This window comes from Phycodurus eques, chromosome 6 (genome assembly GCF_024500275.1).
Source record: "Phycodurus eques isolate BA_2022a chromosome 6, UOR_Pequ_1.1, whole genome shotgun sequence".
NCBI lineage: Eukaryota > Metazoa > Chordata > Actinopteri > Syngnathiformes > Syngnathidae > Phycodurus > Phycodurus eques.
The window spans coordinates 15346872-15355102 of record NC_084530.1 but is presented as its reverse complement, the minus strand read 5'-3'; the positions used below and the strand labels follow the sequence as shown (position 1 = coordinate 15355102).

The following is an 8231-nucleotide window of genomic DNA, read 5'->3' as shown; positions in this document are numbered from 1 at the left end:
AAAAGTGACACCAGCCAGCCATGTAAATGTGGTGGGATGAGTTTGCGCTGTGACGTCACTGGTGTTTATTTGCCTGAACAAACGGGAGTCGTTCTAAACTCTCCGTGAGAGAGAGAGAGAGAGAGAGAGAGAGAGAGAGAGAGAGAGAGAGAGAGAGAGATAGAGTCTGCAACGGCTGCAAAAAGAAAGACGGCCCCCTGGCCAGGCGGAGTCCTTGTTGATATACTTGTAACGCTTTTCCACGCTGGCTGCGTGTTGTTACATGGAGCGTCTTCCCTTCCTCTTCAACCTTCCCCTGGATGTAGCGCCACAAACAACCCCCATAAACACACAAGCTCACTAACTGAGCAACCAACCGAAGGCTGACCAGTGAACGTGTTTTGCTGTGTGGAAATCAAGTTCTCGAGGCAGAAAAGCGAGACATTGACGGTAGGTGACCTGCCCATCATTCGGCACTTTTAAACACGCACGTGACTTATTTGTATTTTCTCTTGACAGCTCGGGGTTATCAGGAGGCTAACCTTGCTAGCTAACGTTAGCCAGCCAGGTTTATATCAGTGAATGTTCAGGTTCTTTCTTACGACATATTCAAGACGTTGGCGTGTCTATTTCCCATTGAGCGTCAATTTAATAGCGAACTTAAGTAAATAAAAAAAATGGTTAGTACAGTAGTTTAGCAACGTTGATGCGCAACGGCATTTAATGTACACGATGTCATGTTTCACTTTAGTTGTGAGAAATGAAGACCAGTGCTTACTTGGTCAAACGCTTAGTCGCCTTTAAAGTCATTATCAGGTTATTCACTGAAATTAGAGCGATGCTGTCACCTTCACTAAAAATGTCAAAAGACCAAAACCAGGCAAATTGATGTGTATCGCAACAATCCCTCGGCACCATGCAAATAATCCCGCTTTAAAGATCTTTGAAATGAAATCAAAGCACTCTTAGGTGCGTAGTAAAGTCTATGAACTTTGGCTGATGCAAGAAGTTGGCCTTTTTAATGTTCTACCTTATGCTCTTGGTGTATATTATATTATTCTTGTGTACTGCTGCAGTCCACGTAACTGTAAAAATAAAGTTTTAATATATTTTAAAAAAGATTTGTAACAAAACTATGTAATTGATTACTGTATGTCAGTCAGGGGTGAACCCTACCTTGCCCCGTCACCGTGACGTCAACAGAATAAGTGTGGTAGAAAATGTATCAATGGAGCAAAATCAGTGAAATTGGCAAATGTGCATTGACATTATTTTGTCATTGGTCAGAATATTTGAGATGAAAATGGAAGTTTGAGTTTGAATTGTGAGTGGAAACAGAGTTTGTATTGTGTGGAGAGGGCGAAAGAACTAAACTACTGTGAGTGAAACTGTCATATCTGTACTTTGTGGTAAATGATCAACCAGCTCATCTTTCACGCAACCAACCAGTGTCATGGTAAACTGTTCAACTATGCCATGTAGGCTTCTGCTTGGCTGCTGGTGCTTCTTCTGAATAAGAACGTAGATGTTTTGCTTACGCACAACGGGGGTTTGCAATATCAATATATGTTTTATATTAATTGTTTTTCTGTTTTTGTAAATGTTTTTCTTTATGTGACACATGCAATATCACCTTGTTTACATGAACTTAACACCTGTAACACAGATGCCCAAATGGCAGGTAAACGATGAGTGTCAACAAGTGTCAACATTGGGAAGCAACAACACTGAAGTAAACAATTTGAAATAGATAATACAAATTAAAGGGGAAACAATCAATTAATCAACAACTAATCAAAATTAAGCGACAACTATTTTGATCATTGGTTAATAGTTTGTTTAGTTTAGATGCTCACGTTTTGCTCAGTTGTCACTGGCTGTTTCATAGCTAAGCTAATGCTACGCCGCTAGCAGATGAGGATGTCCCGCTGTTTTTGTTTGAGATATAGAAATGAGCATCTTGTGGCTGTTCATCTCATAGCCTGACAGTGAGCAGCCAGCCAGCAGCTTCCCGTTTTCCTTCTTCTTGTTTTTTTAGGTAGAATAAAGAGTGGAGCATGTCCAAGCGGAAAAGTAGCCCTGTGAGCTTCACTCCCCACAAATGGAGAACTGGGAATCATGATGAAAACAAAGATGAAGAAAGAGAGTCTCAACTTTGTACACAGGTGCAAAGTGTCTGTGAGGTGCTGAGTGATGCTGGGATTGTGGAGAGCATCACATTGAAGAACGTCATGTGTCACTCGTTCCTCGGCCCAATCAACTTTGGATCAAACATCAACTTTGTCATCGGCCGCAATGGAAGTGGAAAGAGCGCCATTCTGACAGCTCTCATCGTCTCATTAGGCGGAAATGTGCAAGCCACAAGCAGAGCAACATCTCTCAAAAGTTTTGTCAAGATAGGCGAAAGCTCGGCCAACTTGTCCATCACCCTGCGTAACTGAGGGAAGGACTCCTACAAACCTGAGCTGTATGGTTCGGCCATCATCATAGACCTGAGGTTCACTCACGACGGAGCGAGAACCTACAAGCTGAAGAGCAAATGCGGTCAAATAATCTCAACCAAATAGGAGGAGCTCACTTCTATTCTGGACAATTTTAATATTCAGGTCAACAATCCTATGTCAGTTCTCAACCAAGAGATGAGCAAGTACTTCCTACACTCCAAAAGAGGGGGACAAATACAGGTTTTTCATGAAGGCCACACAACTGGAGCAGATGAGAGAGGTCTTCATCCACATCAAAACCACCAAACATATCACTGAAGATAAAGTGGGGCAACACAGCGAGTACTTGAAAGAGCTGAATGCGAAAGTACCTGGAGAGGACCATTACAAGAACCTGTCGTCCATTGACGAGAATCACAACAAGCTGGAGGAGTTACAGAAACAGATGGCCTGGGCTCTGGTGACCGAGATGGAAAAGGAGCCCGAGCCAATGAAAGAAAACCTGCAGCCCAATAAACAATGCAAAATATGATGGAAAAAGTGGAAGAATGGAAGTACAAAGTGAAGGAGACTGAGAAGTCGTCCAGGAGCAGCTTTAGGGCATCACGCAGTAGGTCCAGGAGCTGCAGCCTAAATATGCTGAGCTAAAGGCAGAAGCACAGAATCATAACACCCTTCTCAAGTCCAGTGAGATCATAGTCCACAGATGCCAGGTTAGCCTAGGGACCTTGAGAAGGAGAAGCCCCAGCTGTCCTCAAGGATAAAATATCTCCAGCTGAGCCTCAACCAGGCGACAGGGTCAGTGAGGCAGGCCAAGGCCGAGAGGATGCAGCGCATCCAGTGCCAACTGCAAGATCTAAATAACCAAATTGTCCCCTCTGGGTCAGCAGATTTGCCAGTATCATCATGCCAGCAGTCGTGCCCAGGAGGAGCGTGAAACAATCCGGAATGATCACGACATACTCGAGGTCCATGGATGCCAACAGTAGGATCCAGTCAGCTCCGGCGTTTTGGTGAGCACATGCCGGCGCTGCGCTACACCATCCAGGACGCTCACATACAGGGTCAATTCAAGCACAAGCCAAAAGGACCCTTGGGTTACCCGATAAAGCTGAAGGACCCAGAGCAGGCCCTCGCCGTTGAGGTGTGTCTGCAAAGTCTGCTGCAGACCTACACCTGTGACAACTACGATGATGAGAAAGTGCTGAAGGGGCTCATGGCGAAAGTCATGCCGTCACGCCGCAGGCCTCCCATCATCACCAGCAAGTTTCTCCCAAAGGTCCATGATACAAGAAAGAGGGCTGTGAACCACCCGGACTACCAGTCTGTGCTTCAAACTCTAGAAATTGAGGACATGATTGTGGCCAATTGCCTGATCGATCAAAGGGGCATTGAGAACATTTTGCTCATTAGAATCGTGCTGAGCCTTGTTGTGTGATGATGTCCGGGCATCCGCCCCCCACCTGCCACCAGGCTTTCTCCAAAGACGGCGACCAGATCTTCACCAACCGCTGCTACGCCTCTGAGCAGACCCGAGCCAACTGCCTCTCGGAAGATGTGGAGGAGGAGATCAGACACCTACAGCGAGAGCTGGAAACTCAGCAAGCTCAGGCGTTGGGCTTGCAGCAACAAATGAGGAAGTTGGACGAGGACACCAAACAAAACGAGAAGCTGGAGAAGAGAGCCCACGTGGAGAGGAAGATTGCCAATGACAGAGCCACAAAGCATCGGCTGGAGCTGACAGACCTCCAGAATCTGGAAGAGCTTCAGCTGGGGCACCTCAAGCCACTGGAGGACCTTCAGGAAATTATCAACAAGATCTTGACAAAGAGCAGAAAGTGCGAGGAGGTGCGAGCCCGAACGGCTGAGCTCAAGGAGAACTACGACAGGGCGGAGAGGGAGTACAAGCAGCACAAGTTGTGCATCAACACCATTGCTGAGGAGGCAGACATGATCAAGGAGGAGCTGACCAAGGTGGACAAGGAGGTGAAGAAGTGCAAGCATCATAAGAAGTACTATGACGACAAGCGCAGTGGTAATCTCCAAAGCACCCAGGAGCTGAAAGCCACTCTTCAGAACAAGGAGCAGGAAGTTTAGGCAAACATGACCAAAGCCAGAGAGATCTGGCCCGAGCGCCTTGAAGTGGGGCGGACTGCCAGGAGCCTGGACACGGAGATTAGCAACCTCAAGGCTGAATATCTCCACCCAACAGGAGCAAGAGGGTGACCATGAGGAGATCATCAAAGAAAACCGTGATGCTCTGGCGAAGTACAAGAACACAGCACAGCAGATGAAGAACCTCAAGATGTTCATCAAAAGCCTTGACAGGGTTATGAATCAAAGACTTAGTTTTTCGCTGACCTCAGGAGGTTCCAGTCAGTGCGTTGTAACTATTTATTCAACAGCATGCTGGCGCAGAGAGGCTACAAGGGAAGGAAACATGATCTTCGATCACAAGAACAAGGACCCTCACCATCTTCGTGCAGCTGGGAAGAGGAAGTGAAAGTGCCAGTATCAACATGCGCTAGCTGTCTGGCGGTGAGCGCGCCTTCTCCACCGTGTGCTTTGTTCTCTCGCTGTGGGGCATCACTGAGGCGCCCTTCCGTGCCCTGGATGAGTTTGATATTTACATGGACATGGTGAATCGGAGGACCTCAATGGACATGATGCTGCAAGTGGCTAAGGGCCAGCGCTACCGGCAGTTTATCTTCTTCATACCACTGAGCATGAGTTCTCTTCCAGAAACTGATCACATCACAATCCTCCGTCTCAATGAGCCGCAAAGAGGCCAGGAAAACCATGAAGAAGATCATTCCTAGTGCCCAAATTATACCGTTAGACTTGTTAAAAGTATTTTTGTTCAAAGTTTGTTGACAAAAAAATCAATTTTAAAAGGTTCTGTTACTGATTTTATTCTGCGCACATAATAAATGTAAACACCAAATGGCAGCTAAACGACTAGTGTCAACATTGGGAAGCATTAACACTGAAGTAAACAATTTGGAATAAATAATACAAATTAGAGCTGAAACAATTAATCAACAACTAATCAATTATCAAATTAAGCGACAACTATTTTGATAATTGGTTAATGGTTTATATTGTAATAGTATACCTTTTAATTACAATTGTCCTCTCAACAGTAAATGTATGTATTCATTTAGTCCTCTGTGATAATTTGTGTTTAATCAAAGACTTTGGAAACATCTGCTTTTACTTTGGAAAATAATTATAAAAATGTTTGGCCTGTTTTCTGAAATTACGAACCAAAACAGTAACTGAAGTATAATCAGTTTGTATTTGTGCATTTTTCTGCACTCTCAATTTTAAATAATGTCCTGTTTTTAAATGAAGGGATGTAAATTAAAAACATGTTTTTAAAAAAAAAAAATCAGATTAATTGAAAAAATTGGGGCCGATCCAGAGTTTTAAAAAAACGATCACCGATCCCATCACAAGATGGAGCAATGTGTCTATTTAAATGACTTGTTCATTTACTGTATATGCTTGTGTACTGTACACTGAGTCTCTTCAAAAGTAATCTCTAGTCCAGTGATTCCCAACCAGTGTGCTGTAGCACATTAGTGTGCCATGAACGATCTTCAGGTTTGCCGTGGGAAATTATACAATGTTACTTAATTGCTTCAAAAAATTATATTTAGAATAAATGTATTTTTGTTCATCTATTTATGCCAGTGAGGCATAATGACAGACGGAACAAATGAATGGTCTTCTATTAGATGGCAGGAAGTACATACAGTAATGTATCCACTTTTTGTGACATTTTTTGTTTGTTGGTGTGCCGTGAGATTTTTCAATTGTAAAATATGTATATATATAGCTCCATAAAGTTTGGAATTCACTGCTCTAGTCAGGTCATGTAGTCTAATCATTCAGGTCAAACCAACATTACAACATGACAGAAATAATGAGTGCTAACTTACTGTAATTACATTAATTTATTGTAATTCAATTACTTCGCACATACCGAAACTTTAGAGCATGATTCGACAGAACGCCGGTATAACCGTTAGTGCTAGCACTAGCTCGCTAGGCTACATAAGGTTTTGTTGCCTGCTTGTCAGCCATATCGTATTAAAAGTACGTGAACATACCTCAAGCAGTCCTTGAATTAAAGTCCTGTCCTGAGCACCGGTGACCACCACCACATATTTCCTCATATTGTTCTTAAAATACAGATTACGTGATCCATTGTTGTTGTCGTTGCCATGGTAACGAGTGTATCCAGTCACGTTTGAGTTGACAAGATAAAGATGCGGTGGTATCGGAATACAATACAGTGATTACAATACAATACAATACAAGATTTTATTGCAGTAGTCTCACATAGTCAGTCTTGAAAGACCAAATTTGTCTTGTAGTCTCTTCTTTTCTTTTCGGCTTGTCCCGTTAGGGGTCGCCACAGCGTGTAATCCTTTTCCATGTAAGCCTATCTCCTGCATCATCCTCTCTAACACCAACTGCCCTCCTGTCTTCCCTCAACGACATCCATCAACCTTCTCTTTGGTCTTCCTCCAGCTGTCTTGCCTGGCAGCTCCATCCTCATCGTCCTTCTACCAATATACTGACTATCTCTCCTCTGGACGTGTCCGAACCATCGAAGTATGCTCTCTCTAACTTCGTCTCCAAAACATTGATGCTTGGCTGTCCCTCTGATGAGCTCATTTCTAATTTTATCCAACCTGGTAACTCCTATCGCGAACTTCAACATCTTCATTTCCGCCACCTCCAACTCTGCTTCCTGTTGTCTCTTCAGTGCCACTCTCTCTAATCCATACATCATGCCCATCATCCAAGCAGAGACTCTTCTGTCACATAACACACCTGACGCCTTCCTCCACCTGTCCCAACCTGCTTGGACCCGTTTCACTTTCTTCACTTCCTGACCACACTCACCGTTACTCTGGACTGTTGACCCCAAGTATTTAAAGTCCTCCACCCTTGCAATCTCTTCTCCCTGTAGCCTCACTCTTCCCCCTCCACCCCTCTCATTCATGCACATATATTCTGTCTTACTTTGGCTAATCTTCATTCCGCTCCTTTCCAGTGCATGCCTCCATCTTTCTAACGGTTCCTCCACCTGCTCCCTGCTTTCACTGCAGATCACAACGTCAGTGATGAGTTGTTGCTGGTCCAGGAGATGTCTTTGGTGTCCACCGCAGCACCGTTGATGTTCAGAGGAGTATGCTGGGAGTGCGCGCTCCTGAAGTCAACTATCTCCTTAGTTTTCTCCACATTCCCTATGAACCTGGAGTAATAATTAGGTTTTACACAATGAGGATTTTTGGGGCCGATTACCGATCCGATCACAAAATGGAGCAATGTGTCTATTTACATGACTTGTTCATTTATTGTATATACTTGTGTACTGTATACAGAGTACTGTATCTTCAAAATTATTCTCTAACATTTTAGAGAAAAGTTAAAACATCAATGACCTCTAGGGGGCATTCAAGGATTGGCCACTGACATAAGTTTAGGTCAAATCAACATTACAACACGACAGAAATAATGGGTGCTAACTTACTGTAATTAAATTACTTTATTGCCATTAAATTAACAAATACTGTTAATGACATGCTTACTCTAACTTTCTCACTGTCCCAACTATATGGACGAGCGTTGTCCAGAATTCGCGTACAGTTCAAAGCAACAATGACTTGATTAATTGAATATTAACTTCTCCCATAGTAGATAAGGAATCGTAGTGAAATGATAATAGCGTTAATATCATGCTTGCAAGGTGGTTTCATGTTGTTTAAAGGTAAAGATTAACCATGGACTTGA

At 43.5% G+C, this 8231-nt stretch overlaps 1 protein-coding gene and 1 pseudogene across 3 annotated transcripts in view; both read left to right on the top strand.

Moving 5' to 3' along the window:
- The first annotated feature begins 150 nt into the window (after positions 1-150).
- Positions 151-8231, top strand: part of elf2b (E74-like factor 2b (ets domain transcription factor)) — a 32043-nt gene continuing 23962 nt past the window's right edge. For all 3 annotated transcript variants that reach the window (XM_061678713.1, XM_061678712.1, XM_061678711.1), the window contains exon 1: positions 151-429. The gene's annotated coding sequence lies outside the window, so the exon portion shown is untranslated. The remainder of the gene's footprint in view (positions 430-8231) is intronic.
- On the top strand, positions 1532-5455 carry LOC133403642 (structural maintenance of chromosomes protein 6-like; annotated as a pseudogene).